We start from the raw sequence: 19906 nt of genomic DNA, 5'->3' as shown, positions 1-19906 counted from the left end.
ACACAGAAGCATCCAGACCAGGGACAGTCTGAGAGGTGGCTCAGTTTGAGAGCCAAGTGCAGAGGAAGCTTTCCCCTCCCAGCTGACCTTGCAGGCATGGTGCTGGGCACCTGGGACTCCACCTGTCTGTTCACGTGTATCTGCTAAAACTCACTCCTCAGAATGAGGCCTGAGATCCTGCCTAGCAAAGCAGCCCACAGAGGGTGGTCACCAAGTGTCAGGTGGGATGTGCTTTGATGATGGCTGAATAGTGTTAAGATGCATAGGCACAGAGGGGAGCCCACGCAGAGGGGAGGCTTCTGGTCAGTGGGGCCACAGGAGTCCTAGTGTCTGTGGGCTGGCAGAAGCTTCAGGGAGGGACAGAGCGCCTGCCAGAGATTGCTGGGCCCCTCCACTGAGCCAGAGGAGCCTAAGGCAGCGCCCAGAAAGCTTCTGCTGACCTGAGGTTGAGGTCCTGCACTGAGTCCCCTGGCATATCCCAGGGTGGGTGAACACAGTCTCTCCACCTTCCCTGGTAGAGAGCTCACATGCTCACAGGTGGGAGTGACCATGTGGCTATTGCTCCCCAGCAGTGAGGTCAGTGCTGATTTCCTTGGCACTACCAGGATCTGGCAGTGCACCTCCCTGGGTCATCACTGTGCATATGTCATTTCTGATATCAGCACAAACTCAGCATTTTCCGGAGCCCCAGCCTCTTCTTTCATCCATGCAGAGTGTGTAGCTCACAACCCTGGAAGACAGAGACACCAGCCGTGGCGGGGCTCAGAGCAGGAGCTCCCTGAGGTCCCTGGCAACACCGGCTCCCTGCACCAGTGTCAGGCACGCTCTGTGCCTCCCTGACCATTCAGTCAGTTCAGTGGCTCTGTGTTCTTGGCAGGGCTCATCTTCTCTGGGCAGGAGGGCTGGCCGACCCTCCTCCTCTCTTCTTCACCGGCCCATCTGAGCTCCCATTTCCCACCTGGCCCCATCTGGGGCCAGATCAGGCCTGCCACAGGTCCAGGTCCTGGAAGGGGCTGGGGTCCAGCAGAGAAGGGAGCACCCCTGCCAAGGGCAGCCAGCAGTCACTAAGGATTGTCCAGGGACAGCACCAGAGATCGGCCTTCAACTGCTTCATGCTTCTGTCAATCGAGACCCTCCAGACATGAACCCAAGGCCCCAGCACCCCTAGTGTACTTCTGTGGGCTTGGTTTCCTGGCCCCGTGCTCCAGGGGAGCACCTAGACAGCATTCCCACTGAGGGACAGAGCAGGGTGGGACTGGGGCACATTGGACATTTTCAGCTGGCTACCCATGTCCCCTGGTCACTCTCCCTCCCGCTCCCACCTGACACCCACCATCCACTTTCTTTGGTTTGCTTCCTGCCTTCTCTAAAGCTCTATAAAGACCTTGCATCACCACATGGGAAAATGCTTCCTGCGAGTGGATTAAACATGAGTGACTCTGGAAGTCAGGTGCCTGTGCCCCTGTACAGCTGTGACCTCTCCTCTTCCCACCGTCTGCCTCCCATGGTCCATCAGTGGGCCCCATGTCCAGAAAGTGGCTTGCAACCTCAAATCTTCTCCCTGGAAGGAGACAGCTGCTTCTTGCAAACTGAGTAGGGTGTGGCAGCTGAGGGCTCAAAGTCGAGTCCAGGCTGGGGACACACATGGGCCAAGAGCACCCACAGGCAGCCAGAGTCCTGCAGGGCTCCCTGAGCTGGAGGAGAAGGAAGCCCAGGAAGTCTGCTGTTCCTCAACACAGAGCAGAGGCTCTGCAGGGTGGCACACCCAGGGCCTTGGAGCTGAAACCGCAGGCCTCTCTTGCAAAGCTCTTTCAAGGACTATTTTATGTGAATATTTTATTCTTTTTTCTTGCAGGGGAATCTACATTACATATGTTTGTGTCCTCCACAAACACCTCATTCCACTATACAATTACAATACAATACAATATACAATTCTAGCAACAGTTACACAAACACAGATCCAGGCCCAGGCAACACTCTGAGGCCTGCCTGGTATAGACATCCTTTCCTCGCTGGCTCTATGCAGTCTGTGTTCTCCAAGTTGCAGGAGTGGCAGGGTGCAGCTCAATACAGTGCCTTGAAGTGCACTTTGGTTTCTATGATATTCAGTCAGCAAGGCACATTCCTCCTAGGGCACAGAGAATTGCGGCTGGGTCCTGGTGCTGACAGGCGCTCACTGTGATGCTTCTCTACCCTCCTCTTCCTCAGAAGGAAGGTGGGTGTCGGCCAGGCTCCCTCCCCTTCTGGTGGCTAAAGTTTCCCTCCCCATCCCGCAGCATGAGATGAAATTGAGTGTGATGACCACTCAGCTCAGCAGTTCCAAGGCAAAATGTCCTGGAAACAGGTCGACCTCCACAGCCAGCAGGGGACCCTAGTCAACCTGTGACTGGTTCCTCAACCCATGACACACATTTGCTGTGTCCTCTATGCTTCTCTTCAGTCTGAAGGAAAAAAGAGCCCATGGAGGCCTTGTGCACATAGGCTGAGCTCACAGAGGCCTTGATCACAGAGGCCTTGCTTACAGAGGCCTTCATCACAGAGGGCTAGCTCACAAAGGCTGTGATCACAGAGACCTTGCTCGTGGTCACAGAGATCTTGCTTACAGATGCTGAGCTCACAGAGGGCTTTCTCACACAGACCGTGCTCACAGAGGACCTTGTCACAGAAGCCTTGCTCACAGAGGCCATGCTAATAGGTGCCGTGGTCACAGAGACCCTGCTCACAAAGGCCATTCTCATAGAGTCCGAGTTCACAGAGGCCTTTCTCACAGAGGCCTTGCTCACAGAGGCAAAGCTATGAGGCTGTGCTCTCAGAGGCTGTTCTCACAGAGGGCTTGCTCACGTACGTGGTGTTCACAGAGATCGAGTTCAAAGAGGCCATCCTCACAGAGGATGAGCTCACAGAAGCCTTGCTCAGAGGTGCCATGCTCACAGAGGCCACGCTCACGGAGACCTTGCTAACAGAGTCGATGCTCACAGAGGCCGTGCTCACAGAGGCCTGCTAACAGAGAGCTTGCTTACAGAGGGCTTACTCACAGAGATCATGCTCAGAGAGGACTAGCTCACAGAGGCCTTGCTCACATAGAACTAACTTGGTAACATAGGTCAAGCTCACAGAGGCCATGATCACAGAGGCTTGCTCACAGAGTCAATACTCACAGTGTCAGAGCTCACAGAGGCCATGCTCAGAATCCAACCTCACAGAGCCTGTGCTCACAGAGGCCTTGCTTTCAGAGGCCTAGTTCACAGAGCACTAGGTACAGAGGCCTTGCTCACTTAGGCCTTGCTCACAGATGCCTTATTCACAGAGGCCCTGCTCACAAAGGCTGAGGTCACAGAGGCCGAGGTCAGAGAAAACGAGCTCACAGAGGCCTTGACTCAGGCCGATCTCAGAAAAGACGAGTTCACAGGTTCCATGCTCTCGGAGACCTTGCTCACAGAGTCCCTGCTCACAGAGGCCGAGCTCAGAGACTCCGTGCTCACAGAGGCCTTGCTCACAGAGGCCGTGCTCATAGAGACTGAGCTCAGAGAGGACTAGTTTAAAGATTCCTTGCTCACAGAGGGCATGCTCACTGAGGCCTAGCTCACAGAGCACTAGATCACAGAGGCCTTGCTCACATAGGCCTTGCTCACAGAGTCCTTGCTCAGAGCAGCTCAGAGTGATCACAGAGTTGATTTTCACAGACTGCAAGCTCACAGAGGCCTTGATCATAGAGTCTTAGCTCACAGAGGCCATGCTCACAAAATTCTTGCTCACAGAGGCCTTGCTCATAGAGGCCATGATCACAGAGGCCTGGTCACAGAGAGCTTGTTCACAGAGGGCTTACTCACAGAGGCCATGCTCAGAGAAGCGAAATTCACAGAGAATGAGATCACAGAGGACTTTGTGACAGAGTCCATGCTTACAGAGGCCAAGCTCACAGAGGATGAGACCCAGTCTCTGATAGAGGCCTTGCTCACAGAGACCTTGCTCACAGAAGCTGAGATCACAGAGGCTGAGCTCAGAGAAGATTATTTCACAGATGCCATGTTCACAGAGGCTGCATTCACAAAGGCAGTGCTCTCAGAGGCCTAGCTAACAGAAAACTAGCTCACAAAGGCCTTGCTAACATAGGCCATGCTCACTGAGGCAATGATCACAGAGGCCATGTTCACAGTGTCAGACTTCACAGAGGCCGTGCTCAGACTCCAACCTCACAGAGCCCGTGCTCACAGAGGCTGTGCTCTAGAGGCCATGCTCACAGAGGACTACATCACAGAGGCCTTGATCACAGTGGATGTGCTTACAGAGTCTGTGCTCATAAAGGCCGTGCTTACAATGGCCGTGCTCACAGAGGACATGCTCTTAGAGGCCTATCTCACAGAGAACTAGACCACAGAGGCCTTTCTCACTTAAGCCTTGCTCACATAGGCCTTGCTCACAAAGGCCTTACTCACAGAGGCCATGTTCACAGAGGCTGTGCTCACAGACGCTGTGCTCACAGAGGCCTGCTCACAGAGACCTTGCTCACAGAGGGCTTGCTCACAGAGGCCAAGTTCACAGGACGAGTTCACAGAGGGCCATGTCACAAAGGCCAAGCTCACAGATGATGAGATCACAGAGGCCTTGCTGATAGAGACCTTGCTCTATGAGACGTTGCTCACAGAGACCTTGCTCACAGAGGCCTTGTTCATAGAGGCCTTGCTCACAGTGGCCGTGCACACAGAGGCCTTGCTCACAGAGGATGTGCTCACAAAAGTCTTCCTCATAGATGCCATGCTCACAGATGCCTTGTTCACAGAGACTGAGCTCAGAGAGGACATGCCTTGCTCATGGAGGCCCTGCTCACAGAGTACTTGCTCACAGAGGGCTTACTCACAGATACCATGCTCACAGAGGCAAAGTTCACAAGCCATGAGATCTCAGAGGTCTTGCTGATAGAGGCCTTGCTCAGAGAGGCCTTGCTCATAGAGGCATTGTCTCAGTCAGAGCACAGAAATAACGAATTACAGATTCCGTGTTCACAGAGACCTTGCTCACAGACGCTTTGCTCACAGAGGCCTTGCTCACAAAGGCCATGTTCACAGAGGCTATGATCACAGAGGCCATTCTCATAGAGGCTGAATTCATAGAGACCAAATTCATAGAGACCATGTTGACAGAGGCCGTTCTCATAGAGGCCAAGCTCACAGAGGCCATTCTCACAGAGGCCGAGCTCACAGGGGCAGTACTTACAGAGGCTGAGCTGGCAGAGGTCGAGCTCACAGAGGCCATGCAGAGGGGTCAGGAGTGCAGGCATGGAAGGGCGTTCCCCAAGATAGCGGGGTGAGAGCCAGGCAGCGACCAGTGTTCACAGAGACCCAGTCTCCAAATGTTCCCTGAGCCCTGCGGCAGTTTGACCTTTACAGAATTCAAGGGCACAGGCTCAGTCACTGTTTAATAGCATCTGAAGATTCAGGGGCCCTTCTGGTGTGACTTGCAGAGAGAGCTTGTTATCTAGTCTGCAGCTCCCACAATCCCCAGTCTAGCGCCCTGCACCTAAAGCAGTGGTCCCTGGGGGTGTAGCTGGTGTCTGAGTGAAATACCCCAAAAGTCCCTCCAACCTCCCAGGAAACACAGCCAGGTGACTCTGCATAATCAATCCTCAGTGACCACGGACATGCACGTTCACCCTGCTGGGGCTGAGCAGTGTGCTCTCTGCATGATAAAGTTGAAGTGCACCTTGACCTGAGTGCAAGAGGAAGATGACCACAGAGTCTGAGGAGCCACATCTGAGCTGACAGCACACAGTGCTGGTGACACACTGGGAGTTCTGGTGTCTAACCAGAGACCAGGAAGTGCTCTGCCCTGTTCCCTGCCCTGGCAGGGTCTGGCATGTGGGCCTCAGTGAGGGAGCTGTGGTCACTGCCAGTGAGGTCGGCTCCCTGGGGGTGGTAGAGTCCCCTGGCCATGCAATTCCTGTGGGTGATGGCTCCCTCCTCCTGCTAAGGGTCCTATTTATCACAAGACATAGGGCTCAGCAGGAAGGCTGTCACCTCCATCTGCACCAGATGTTCAATCTACATTCAAATAATCTCCAGCCCCTCCTACCAGGTTTGCTGCCCATCCCTGTCCCAAGCTACAGTTTTCTGACCACTGAGGGTTTCCTGCCCATCTCATCTCCACACAGGGACTGGAAACTGTCCTGGAGCACAAATAAGACCCTTCCCCATGTGCTTCGAGCCCTCTGACAGTCTTGTCCAGCCTTCCGGCTGACATCCAGTCGTTTAAGTGACCTGCAAATCTCATCCTAAATACCTCCACCTCCCCTAATACCTGCCATACACTGTTGTGCCGGCTGCCTTCGGGGGCTTATTCCCCCAACTCCCTCAAGTTCCTGACACAGGCCCTTTGCACATGCTGTCTTCTACTCCTGGCTGGCTTTCCCTCCATGTCTCTGTGCAGGTGACTTCGAGTGGGCAGGTGTCAGCTCAGCCATCTGCTCCTCAGGGGCTCCCCTTAGCCCACCCAGCCTAAGGCAGCTCCACTTCTGAAGTCATGTGAATGAGTATTCGGTATGATCTTGTCTTGTCTTAATTCATGACTCCACTGCCCATCTCCCCACCAGAAAGAGGAAGGGTCTCCCCAGGTCTACCACAGTGAGGTCACAAACTAGCCCCATGACACAAGCGTGTGGGTGGAATAAGTGAATGAAAGTGGTTGTAGAGGGCTGAGAGGGGTCTTCCTTGCTTGGAAACTGATAAAAGGATGGGCCCAGCAGGACGGGAGATCAGGGGTTACCCCCAGTTTCAGAGTTGACAGGCCCCCAGCATGGACACTGGCTCACAGTCTGCTTACCTGAAGCTGCTTGAGGGCTTTCTGGGCCTGCTCTTGCTTCTAGTACTCCATGAATCCAAACACTGTGGAAAGCAGCGCTCCTGGAACAGGGGGCCCACTGTGAGAGGGAGCACAGAGTGAGCCAGGGCTCAGCTTTGGATCCTTTCCAGTTCCCTTTCCAGCCCCCACACAGCCTCAGCTCCGGGCTTGCCATTTACAATTAGTTGCCCCAGGAAATTCGCCACTGAGTTTCACTATTAATTACCAGATGATTGATGTGATAATTAATTCCCTAATACGATCTCGGCTTCATCAGGGAGGGGGAACTGACTTGGGGCTGACCACTGTTCTCCAGCAGGAGCCTCTACCTGGATGGCCCTGCCTCCATGTGGTGTCTCCAGCACCCAGAGCTGCCTCCTGGGGGCATTTGTGACCCTCAGATCTGGCTCCTGGATTTCGGTCCTAAAGTTCTGACGGGGAGGATGAAGGTGCCCTGGCTCTGCCTGGTTCCCCACTCCAAGGCAACAGGAGGTCAGAGGGCAAGAGCAACAGCAGCCTCTCCAGGGGCGCTGCTTCCTGACAGTGTGTGTGTGTCAGGTGTAGGGGGTAATGCTGGGGTGTCCCATGGGGCAACCCAAAGCACAAGGTCTCTAACTGCACCTCTGTCTCCTCTGCAGTGCCCTGCACCTGTGTTTCTATCCAGAGGCTGAGAGACCCAAGGCCAGTCACGCTAGGAAACCTTGTGAACAGCACAAACATGACTCGGAACTGCAGGGGACAGGCAGTCCTGTCCCATGGTGACTGTCAGTTTGCTCTCTGAGCAGAGAGCTTTTCTTTGGGGGCAGAAGGCTGTGGGCAGTGGGCTGGTGGCATCTGCACCTCAGTGTCAAACGTACTCCTGAGAAAGAGGAGCTCACCCAGCCTCCGACACGGCAGGGCCATACTGCCTGGGAGGTTGGTCTCTGCAAATAGCAGTACCTGGCTCCCGGCCTCTGCGCCCATGGGATCAGCCCACAGGAAATGCTGACCTGGGACTGTGGGAGAGGGACACACGCTGATGCCAAAGACCCAGTTCTGCTGGTCCCCCATGTGCCAGTTCTGCACTAGCTCTGCCCACCATCTCTCCTTGTGCCCCTCAAGGGTTAGCAGTATGACCTGCTGCTGCACAGCCACCTGCACCCAGCCGTCCTTCATGCCAACCCCAGGCTGAGTGTGGCCTCGTCCTGCTGCACCTAGCTGACCAGATACCACCTAGCTGACCAGATACCACCTAGCTCTCCCCAGTGCCTGGCCAGATGGCAGGCTCCCGAAAGGACAGTGGACACCCCAAGAGCTGCTTCCAACACCAAAGACGGGTTGTCAAAGCACTGCTGAGTGCTCACAGGGGCGAGGGCAGGCTCCCACAGGGGCAGTGTCCCTGCGGCCTGGTTTACCTCCTACCATGGTAGCCTGAGCAGACAGAGGCAAGGGACCACTAACTTCACACACAGAAGCGTCTGCTTAAAACCCTCGGTGGTTCCCTACCAGGTTGTAGTCCAAACCCCTGCAGAGCATAAAAGCCACTTCCTAAGCTGGAAACTGCCTCCCTTTCCACCTCCTGCCTTGACCTCTGCCACCAGGATGCTCAGCCTCCCTGCCTCTAAGCTCACTCTGACTTGAAGAACCTGCCACAGCCCTCCTGGTCCTGTGCTGAAGCCACCAGCTCACATGTCCCCCAGCTATTACAGGTACCTGTGGACAGGGATCACATCTCTGGTGCTCACTGCCTGGTGGTCCAGACCAGTTAGGGAGCGAATGAGCAGTGGTCACTCTTGACTCGTGCTGCACCCCACCATGTCCATGAATCAAAGGGCTGCTGCTCTGGGTACATGGATGTGATAAAGGACAAAGGACATGTCCTTGCTCATGTTCTGCAGGGAATCAGGGCATGAATGAGGGGAGGCCAGGAGCATCATAACAAGACACAGGGCTGAAGGGAGAGGCCAGGTGATCTCTGCCTTCTCACTACCTAACAGCCAGGGATGTGCAGATTAGTGACATGTTGGAATGATCTAGAAGTTCTACGTATGGGTCATTTCCCTTGGAACTGAAGTGGGAAAGTCCACAATCAGTCCTTCTTGCTGTGTCTGGAAGGAGTGGGGAGGAGGGAGCACCCCGGGTGCTGATGGTAACCTGCCCACCCACTAGGTGCACAGCTCCAGGACCACAAGACAGCCTACAAGGCTCTGGACAGCCCAGGACACATGGTCCTCTTTGACTGCACAGCAGGAGTCTCCAGAAGAGAGGAGGGGCTGTTTCAGACAAGCCTGGCCGCCCTCCCCACCTGCAGGTATGATTTCTTCTGGAACCACTTCTTTCCAGCCAAGATTTCCATGGGTTACCTGCTTTGCTCTTCTTGGAGATGGAGCAGCTCCTCACGGTGCCCACTTTGGAAAACACCTGGAGAAGAGAGGATAATGCAGCCCCCGACTTTTGGGAGCATCCACCACCTGCGTGGGAGCATCTCCAGTCACCGTGGGTCCACCCACAGGCACAGGAAGCAGGAGGCATGCAGAGCTGACCCCAGGAGGCTGCTCACTGTGCCTGGGCCTGTGGCAGGCCCCACACCATCCACCCACCTAGTGACCCAGATATGCCCTGAGATGGGCAGCCGAGGGCCAGGGAGCTGGCAGTTGGGGTCACAAAGCTGGACATGCTGGCCTGGACATGGGCTGCTGAGCCAGGCTTTGAGCCACTGTGCAGCCTGCTGAGCTGTCCTCCCATGTCTGCCCACGGAGATCCTGGGTCATTCAGAGGTGGTGAGCGATGGCCTGTTCCAAGTAACCTGGCCAGTGCCCCAGGCCTCTCGAAACAGCAGCTGGGCTGCTTTCTTCCTCCACTTACAGAGGGAAGAACTAGGCCTTGGAACAGCTGAGAGGTCTGCTGCAGACCCCAGAAGCTGGTGTCAGTTCAGAGGCATGGAGTCTACTGACCCCAGGCCCGACCACCTCACTGCCCTCTGTGCTTAAAGTCAAAATAATCCTAAAAAACTGTAAGTCACACTCTACATTTCCCCTCTTCTCCTGTCTCCCTTTAGAGCCAAGCTAAGGCACACTCCACGTGGTTCTAGCTCTGGCCCTGTCTTCAGTACCAAAGACAGGCAGGTGCTCAGTACTGTCCAAGGGAGCAATGGGCAGCAGGAGGAGCGGAGACCCTCACACACACCGGCAGCAGGCTCGTGCTTCAGGCATGGGATCCTCTACCTGGAGGATCTCACTCGTCCTAGTCAAACCTTCAAAACAACCCAATGGGAATGTTCCACTCCTGCCTCTATGACAGCCGGAGAAACTGAGGCACAGAAAGGTTTCAGGGCTTGCCCATTAGCAAGGAGTGAGGCCAGAACACAGGCCCTGGAGGAGTGTCCCCTGATCATGACTCCACACTCAGGAGTGGGACAGGGGTCCTGTGATCTGGGTGTTCTTCCCCACGGTGCTATAATGGGCTGTGTGAGCTCAGGACAGTGGGGCAACCTCTCTGAAGCTCCATCTCCCAGCTGAACTAGATGGTTCTGGCTGAACCTTCCAGCTCCAGGGCCTTCAATTCTGAGGCCACCCTTGAGCTGCCATTTGTGCAACTCTAAGAAACGCTGATCCAATAGTGATGTCCCACACTACGCCAGGTGTGAAAAGGACAACTAAGGACCACAGCTGGTCTGACAGGCTCAGAGCCACCTGCCTTTGAGACACTGCTAGGGTGCACCTATAAAACCAAGTCATGTGGGTATCAGTGCTTCACCAGGTGCTCCGGGGCCCCTGGCCATGCTGCCTGCTTGGGTCTGGGCCTCTCCACTGCTGTGGCTGTCCTCCTACCTAGGGAAAGTCACGGCACAGAGGTGGGGTCAGTGGACACTGCCTCTTCTCTTGAACCCTCTATAGAATTTTAAAGCTCAGGGGACCTTTGGAAAGAAAGGGGAATCAGAGATTTCCATCCTCTGGCCATCTCCCTTCCAGGACAAGTTCATGGCTGTGAGCTGTGTCACTCATGAATTAAGCAGGAAATCTGGTGAACATCTGTTCTGTGCCATACAAGATTCACTGAAAGCAGCACCTCTGCTGGGAAGTCCCATTTGGGGAGGTAGGGAGTTTGCAGACCCCATCCTCTGAGCAGGAGGGGCCCCTTGCCCATCCTGGCCCTGTGGACCATGGGCTCACTGGGCATCTGGGACCATGCTCACTGGTCATCTGCCAAACCCTTCCCTGGAGCTCCCTACCCTGCCCCTCCTGCTCTCCTCCCACAGGGGCAGACTCACCCCATCCAGACACGCCAGGTGGGGACATCCTCAATGATGAGTCTCCTGCAGGCTCCATCAGGCCACGCACAGTGATGGCACTAACTTCTGGGTCACTCACCACAGAAGCAGTTGGGGAACTGTTTCCAAGAGCGCTTGGAATGCAGAACCCCCAACAGCAGGGATGGTGTGCAGTAGGGTGGGCTGTCCACCACCTGAGCTGTGCCAGACCCAGCGCAGATGCACTGCCCGCATCGCAGCCTGGAGCATCCCCCATTTCTGGTGGATACTCACTTCCATCAGCGTCTCCTCTGTGGTGCTAAAGTTAAGATTTTTAATAAACAGAATGCATCCTGGAAGGCTCTCATCTTCCTCCTCCTCCTCCTCCTCTTCTTTGGCCCTTGGCTGAGGGGGCCTCTGATCCTTCCCCTGCTGGCTTCTCACCTTCTGGGGTCTCACCATCAGCCACTAACCCCATCAAAAACAAACAACCCCATTAAGTAACATCTACCCACCAAAGCCAGGGCCTAAAGCATGGAATGCTGTACCCAGGGGCTCTGCCTCCGTGGCACAGTCAGGAGGGACTGCAGGGGTCAGCAGCAAGAGAGCCAGGAAGAGAGACAAAGTCTCACCGTCTAACCGTGTTGTATTTTATTTTATTCTTTGGTACTGGGGATTGAACCCAGGGGCACTTACCCACTAAGCCACATCCCCAGCCCTATTTTGTATTTTATTTAGAGACCAGGTCTCACTGAGTTGCTTAGCATCTCCCTTTTGCTGAGGCTGGCTTTGAACTCAAGATCATCCTGCATCAGCCTCCGAGCTGCTGGGATTCTAGACATGTGCCACTGCATGCAGATCCTGATCTGTTTTAAAAACAATATGACAGAGATCCAAACCTACAAGCCCCAGATAGGACTAGGACACACTTATTTCAACTTCAAAATAAATTATGGAAATTATGTTCTTGAACCATGAACCTAAGCAAAAAGTTATTTTTCCTTAAAAAACATCACTTAGTGAACTTTCAAACTGAAATGCATCTTAAAGAGTTTTGTAAAAATTACAGAATGGGAAAACTTAGAGCATTCTAAAACCCCTTGAATATGGATTTCAAATACCCCTTGAACATACACGTGTGTCAAAGTGGTTTTGTCTATACACAAGGAAGTCATAGTATTTCGTAATGGTGGAAACTGGGAAAACCCACCACAGAGTCACAGACAGACCAGCAAGGCCACTGGAGGCTGGGATGTTAGGTCGTCACTGAAATGATGTGCTGGGGAACACTGAAGGGCACTGACAGACCTGGGGAGCTGAAGGTGAAGATGAGGAGTGTGGCGTATGGTCCCATAAGTCTGCCACATGCGCATGCGCATGCAGCCGTGAGAACAGAGGGCTTTGGCCGTGGCTGCTTACGCAGCAGCAGACCCAGGCGGCTGCACCAGTATCTGTCACCACTGCCCCTGCACCTCAGCCCCTCTGAAGGAACAGGTTCCAGAGAGAGGGAGGGCAAACTTGGCCTTGCCGGTTGCAGGCAGTGCCCACGGGTGCACTGGGCAGAAGGGACAGGGCCACGGGTGGTTGGCCAGGGTCCAGTGCAGGTGTCTGCCCCAGTGAGGATGGCAGACACCTCAGCCTCAGGACCGTTGGAGAAACCCTACTTTAGGGAAACGCACTCAGTTTGGCACAACCTCCCTGGTTTCACCAAGTCCTGAGAGCCAGGCCTGGGGATAAGCCCCTTCACCAGGAAATGCTCAACAGCTACCCCACAGCCCCAGGGGACAGCCCCAGGGAGGGGTTTTCTCACCCCAACCCACCTTGATGCTGAGCAGGTGGCCACCCTGCCCCAGACTCCAGCCCTGCCCCCCAGGCTGGCAGAAGCTCCCGAGGTCCCACGGCCCAAGAGGAGCCCATGGGCTTCTCCCCAGCATTCTTCCCTCCAACAGCTCCCAACTGTGCTGGGCCTAAGGGGGCTTCCGGGTCTCAGACCTGTCCTGCACTGTCATGCCAAGCTCCAGGGCCCTGTTCCCTGCCTCTCACTTGCGGCCTGAAGCTTTCCAGTCCTGATTAGGTGTCAACTGCTTAGCCGCTGAGCAAGTCATTCAAGTCTCAAAGAAATGACTAGTGACCAAGCTGGAACCCTCCCAGGACCCAAAGGACACCTCCAGTCCTCCAGCTTCCTGGGCCCCAGACCACAAGGAGGAAATCTCTATGCAGGCTCCTCCCCACCCAAGAAACAACCAACAGACCCAGCAAGGGACTCCAGGTGTGGCCATCAGTACTCAGAAGTCCACTTTCAAAGGAGAGAGGAGGAAACACCCCACTAAGGACACAGCAGCTCAGACTCCAGATCCTGGAAGAGAACTTCAATCAAAGTGGAAGTCAAGACCATCAGCAGGAAGACCCTCTGGGTCTCCTGGTCATCCCACATCTTAGAGGTTGAAGGTCAAGGAAAGAATGGACAGTAGATCTGCCACGTGCCAGGACATGCTGGGTACCTTGGCTACCTGTCCTTATCCATGACCACAGAGACCACATCATAAACACAAATGGGTGGCCTCAGGAACATTCTGACATCCCAACATTAGATGCCAAGCAGTTTCAGGAAGGCAAGACTGGATCCCAGGAGACTGACAGAAACTTATAGAGGAGAGAGGCATGGAGACAATGGTGCCCCAGAAGGTTCATGGCCAGTGCAAGGGATAGCCTCTCCTCAGCAATCACCAGCTTCTGCCCCCTGGGGAGATCAACTCTATGTCCAGAAGTTCAGAGTTTTGAAAAGAAGCAGAAAACCCAACTTTACATGGGAAAACCCAGTTTTTCAATCTTGGCAACCTAAGTCAATAGCTTTTGTGCCAGGCAGAAGCTGGTTAACCAGCCAGCAAGCAGACACCTCCTTCTTGCTCAGAGACCTCTGGCAAAGACTGATCACCTTTCCTGCTCTGTCCCAGGGGCCTGCCAGTGTTCCAGAAGTGAGAGTCTCCCAGGGATACTTTGGGGAGCCCAGGGCCCTCAGCAAGGCAGAGTCGACTCCACCCGACCCCGGCCCAGGAGCCTGGTCAGATGGTTGCAGGCACCGCCTGGGGTGTGGTGTTTGGGTTTAGTGAGACAGCTGAGCTGAGCTGAGCAGACTGGGTCAGTGGGCACCTAAGAAACTGTGGTCAGGAACGGTCCCTCCCCGGGCAGGTCAGCTACTCTCAGCCCCGCCCAGGAAAGGGCACTGGGAAAAACAGCTGGCTGGAGATGAAAGCCATGTTCCTATGTGCCGGGCCTTTCCCCAACAGCGCAGGCCAGCTAGTTCCAGAGATGTCCACATCCTAACCTTTCATGCCCACAATGACATCCCTGCCCCTGGAGTGCCCAGATCCTGAAATGCTATGAGAAGAGGGCATGGCAGTCTTTACAGATCTGCTGACGACAGGGGACTGGAGACAATGGTCAGGAGGGGCAGAGCCGTGGGACACATATGTGGGAACACAAGGTTGTGGACTTGTGCCGCCGGGCTCTGCTGTGTACCAACCATGCAGCCTGGGCCAGTGATGGAGCCGCCCTGCCTCCACATCCCTCCTGCAGCCCGGAGTAAAACCACACACACACACTCCTGCACTGTACTGAGTTGTTAGGAAAAACAAGTGTCCAATACTCATCTACAGGCCTGGTTACTATCACCTGCCATTGGACAAGAGAGTGGCTGCCCTGCCAGTGGCCTCTGTGTCTGCTCCCAGTTCGCCAGCTCCTTTGACCTCATCCCTGACCTTGCTGGCCTCTTTGCTGATGCTCAAGCCTGCCAGAGCCATGCTGACCACAGGGTCTTTGCACTTACTATCTCCTGGCCCAACCGGCTCCCCTCCTGTCTTCCCAGGCCTGGTTTCTGCTTGCCCAGTGTCAGTCCAAACATCCTGCCCTCAGACAGCTCTTCCTGGCCACACTAGTAAAAAAGGCCGCCATATCCCTGGTGTCCTCTTTCCAGAACCCCTAGCCTGTTCTGAAACCATCTTCCTTACTGGTTGCATCTGGGTCCCCAACTAAAGGGGAGTTCACTGAGGACAGGACACAGCCTGATGCATCACACCTGTACCCCCAGCACTGGTCCAGAGAAGACAGTCCAAAAACATCTGCAGGTGGCCAACAAGCTGAGTGCTCGAGGGGAGGAGTGGGGACAGGAAAGGGCTCAGGCCTCAGGGCTCACATCTGCGGGGCACATCCCCATGCTCTCTACGCGCATGACCTCCGAAGATCACTAACCCCAGGGCTTCCTCTTTTCCACATGTGAGTGGGGACTGTTGCCAGAGCTGCCTGCAGGGTGACTGGGAGATGAACATCAAGGCTGTGCGACAGCCCCTGGGCCTATCCAACACCCCAGAAGAAACACTGCACCATGAACACTGCCCCTGGACCCTGCATGTCCAAGTGGCTGGGCTGGCACCCAGGGGAGCCCGTGAACTCCTCTGAGGGAAGGCGGCTGTGGGGGAGCCCAGCCCTCCTTCTGCAGTTTCCAGGCCAGACCTCTGTATGCAGGGGACAGTGTCCCTGCTGGCTGAGGACAGGACCAGTCTGACCCAGTCACCCCTGCACCTCCCAGCACCCCCAAGCCACCAGGCCAAACCCCACTGCAACCCACATCCAAGTCCAGGCAGGTCCAGACATGGCCCAGGGCTGAGGCCACCAGCGAAAGGTCTTTTTAAGAAAGTGCTTTGCTGCCGGCCTCAATGGGGAGACAAAGGATGACTGAAAGAAAAAATAAGTGACTGCCAAACTCAAGCAGATGTTCGCCAACCAAATCACCAGGCCCCAGCAGGAGGAAGCAGTGGAGGGGCTGGCTGTAGGAGCAGAAGCAAGAGCCACTTAGCTCCTGGGCAGGAGGCAGGGAGGGGCTTCCTCCACAGCCCCACAATAAAATCCAGTCAGGCAGTGCCACTCAGCTTTATTATAATCAGGCCTCCTAGGCTCCGCGCTGCGGCCGCTGGCAGACTATTATCAGATGCAAACAGCTTTCCAGGACCCCCCCACCCCCCCGCATCAACAGCCCTTTATCTGGAGGTGAGGGTCTTGGTTGTGGGGAGATAAAACACGCTGGCCCCTCCCTGGAAGCTGGCAGAGAGCAGATCAGAGCTCTGCAGAGAAGCATGGTCCCTCCTGCTCCCCTGCCCAGCCCCAAACACAGGGCCTGGGGCCAATGGCTCCCCCCACCTCCTGTCATGCTGAGGAAGCATCTGGAACAATGTGCAGAGGGTGGGTGAGGAGCAGCAGGGGAGAGGGCACAGCTCAGGGGACCAGGGACTGGGGGCTGTGCAGACAACATGGTCAGAAAAGGAGATCAGCTCCCAGAGGCTGCAGGGAGCCCAGTGGGGTTGGACAGATCCCAGCTCTGAGGCCTCCTGTCAGTCAGTGAGCATACACCAGCCCCTCCAAGCTGCAGGACTGTCGGGACCCTCAACACTAACCTGAGCCTGGGGACAGAAGAGCATTCTAACAGGGTCCAGACACTGGTGCTGAGAAGACACTGCTCACACCCCAGAACAGGTCTGTGCCCGAGGCCCTCTTTGGACATGGCCATGATCAGCCCAGGAGCTCCTGGGAATTCTGGGCCATGTCCGTTGTGGTCACCCTGGACAGCAGCGGCAGAGTTACAGACGTGTGCTCCCACTGCGTGGGGGTAACAGTGCTCAGCATGGCATCTCCCCCTGTCCTCAGTGGGGTGCGTGGGCACCACCCTCACTGTTCAGGACCAGTTCAGAAACAACCTGAAGGGAGGCAACTGGCCCAGCCCCAGAGCAGGCATGGGAAAGGGATCCTGACCACCATCCCCGGCACCCATGGCTCACTCCCCAGAAGCAGCACCTAAGTATGAGGACATGGAGAGCTTGGCGCCAGCAGGCAGGGAGCGGGTCCCGCTCTGCCCTGGGGCACCAATCTCTCCACACACCCAGGGCCTGGCACTCCACAGGGTGCATGGGCAGCAAGGCAGATGAGGTGCCTGCTTGAGAGGGCACCGTCTAGTGCAAATAAAATCAACCCAATCACATGGAGGCGGACCCCCCCAGGAGGCACTGTGCCCACCCAATGCACCTGTCCCCTGCCTGTGCCTGAAGCAGGGAGGAAGAAGTCAGACTGGAGCTGTCTGCAAGCCTCCTGACCCCGCCAGTTTGTGTGCTTGAGAGGAGGGTTCAATTGGGTCAGAAATCATCATCCAGGTTCACGGGCAGCAGCAGAACTGAAAGTCATGGTGGCTACCAGCTGCAGGGAAACAGCTGCTTACGGACACAGGAGGACCCCACGAGGGGAGTGGTCCAGGAGCACAAGCAGGGTGGAAAGGACCCCAACACAAAGCCAACCTGGGTGGCACCAAGGAGGGACTGGAAGTTCTCGCCTTTCACCATCCACCTAGCAGATGGCGTGCGCTCCATCCGCAGAGCGAAGGGATAGGCAGAGAGCGAAGGGACAGGTGCAGCTTCCAGGCCAGCAGGTCCCAAATGCCCTTACAGAGGACCAGTCCTGAAGACCCACAGGCACGCGGACGTGAGCCACAGGCATGGAGGAAGGCCCTGAACAGGCAAGGGCATGGATTCAAACCTTACAGGAGTGATCAGAGGGTCCGCAGCCCTCTGCTTTTTCTTGCCATAAAACACTTTTTTTGTAAATATATGAGGACAATGGAGATGGTAGACAAGGGACTTATGTGTCTTTAAGAGGAAAATTCTCATTTTAGGAAACTGAGGAATTGGTAACCCTGTGTGTGGTGGGCCGAGGGGTAGAATCTTAACACCTGGGTCAAACGACCCAGTCCGCAGGAGGCTCCTGAAGATGTCTGACTACAAGGTGTGGTCATGGGTCCCTGGTGAAAAGGAACGCTTACCCTGCTCACATGCCCACTGTGTGGGTCAACCAGGGGGCTGGGACCACCCACGCCAGGGTGGCACACCACTGCTCTTCCCTTTCCTGCCTGTGCAGTTGCTGGACACCAGGAGGCGCTGTGCCACATGCAAACAGGGCTCTCCTCACTGCCATCAGTTCCCCATCTAAGGAGCAGGGACGCTTTCCTGGCTCTTCTGAGTATGAAGAGATCTAGGTTTTCTTCCCTCACCCTCAGCTGCTACCTTACACTGAACTCACAATGCTCTATTTGGTACCAGGGATTGAACCAGGGGTGATTAACCATGGAGCCACACCCCAGCCCTATTTTATATTTTAGAAACAGGGTCTCACTGAGTTGCTTAGTGTCTCGCTAAGTTGCTGAGGCTGGCTTTGAATTCACAATCCTCCTGCCTCAGCCTCCTGACCTGCTGGGATGAGCACTGTGAGCCACCATGTGTGGCTCTGATGCTGTATTTTTCAGGGATGTTTTACACACCTATACAATTAGAGACTGAAGTTCGTTTGTGTGCAAGATGAACAAAGTGTTAAACCAGTGGCCTGATGAACACTTATGTGCTACCCTGCTCTCCTCCCACATAGACCTGTTCTTACCCATTTCCTACTCCACCAGGTCCTTTTCTGCAGATTTCGCTGGTGCCTCTTGGTGCTATTTGCTCTGTGGGGCTGTGCTGGAGAAGACACCAACTGGAACCCACTTGAGATACAGTGGGACGTGATGGAACTGCAGAGGCAAAGGTACCATCCTGTGGGACTCCATCTTGGGACGTGGCTTGAGAGGGACTCAGTCCCACGTGCAGATGAAAAGTCTGAGGGTCAGAGGAGATGGGTGTTCCCCAGGGCAGAGGAACCAGAAAGAGAAATGCGGCCCAGAGCCCCAAGAGAAAAACACTCTGGCCCCTGGGCTGCGCCTCAGGCTGCAAAGGAGATCCGACACCTCTGCTACCTTGCATGAGGGTGGAGTCAAGGCACCCCCTGCTTTTTCTCTAGTAAGAGGGTGAAAGGGGGAGAGTGGCAAGGGGAAAAACTGCTAGCAAGGGGCGGCTCCAGCTGGAAGTCAGTGTGGTCACCCAGAGAATTGCTCTTGTTCCACACACATGTTCAGAGGCGGTTTCTTAACTAAGGAGACACAGATGTTGCTAATGGCTGCCTCAGTAGAAGGTGCTGGGAGCTGCAGGGCAGGGTGGAAGGAGACTTGTCAACTTGGGCCCTCTGGGACTTGTTTCAAATTTCAAAATGTGAGGCTCACAAGTTTATTACAATCAGAAAAAAAAAAACACACAAGCAGTCAGGTGCTGTGGGGCACGCGTGTAATCCCAGCAGCTCTGGAGGCTGAGGCAGGAGGATCGCAAGTTGAAAGCCAACCTCAGCAACTCAGGGAGGCCCTAAGCAGCTCAATGAGACCCTGTCACCGATAAAATATAAGAAAGGGCTGGGGATGTGGCTCAGTGATTAAATGTCCCTGGGTTCAATCCCCAGTAAAAAAAAATTTAAAAAAAGGAAAAAGAAAACTCGTGCTCGGGAGCCAGCCTGGGGAACAGAGAGTTAGCTGTGCCCCTTCTGAGCTGGGTGACTCTGGGTCACTGGGCCTCAGTCTCCATATGTGCAGGAGAGAAATGTGGCCTTGCCTTGGTGGGCCCTTCGCCACCCTTCACCTGGTGATGATTCCTTCCCAAAGCAGCAGGAGGAAGGAAAAATGGCGTCTGTGGTGCTGGCACTGGCACCTGTCTTGTGGGTCAGGAGCTCACTGACTGCCTGGCAGCACAGTGGGCAGGGCCCTAGCTGGGGACAACCACAGAGGGCAGCAGCTGTGGAGAAATGACCTCCACACCTGCAATGCCTGCCCTGAGGATCACTGGGGGACCGCGGTCTGCAAAGCATTAAGGTGTCCGACAAAGTACTCATGGTGGGTTAAATGGTGGCTCCCCAAGAGATGGCTATGCCTCCACCCCAGAATCTAAGGAG

The 19906-nt window shown here is 55.1% G+C and overlaps 2 pseudogenes; one reads left to right on the top strand and one right to left on the bottom strand.

The window, feature by feature from the left end:
* Nucleotides 1-3540, top strand: part of LOC124974830 (SH3 and PX domain-containing protein 2A-like) — a 76909-nt pseudogene extending 73369 nt beyond the window's left edge.
* The window catches only part of LOC124974847 (probable RNA-binding protein 19), a 470746-nt pseudogene that overhangs the window by 443029 nt on the left and 7811 nt on the right, over nt 1-19906 (bottom strand).

This window comes from Sciurus carolinensis, unplaced genomic scaffold, assembly GCF_902686445.1.
Source record: "Sciurus carolinensis unplaced genomic scaffold, mSciCar1.2, whole genome shotgun sequence".
Classification (NCBI taxonomy): domain Eukaryota; kingdom Metazoa; phylum Chordata; class Mammalia; order Rodentia; family Sciuridae; genus Sciurus; species Sciurus carolinensis.
Note: the sequence above shows the minus strand (reverse complement) of the source record. Positions and strands in the feature narration are given on the sequence as shown.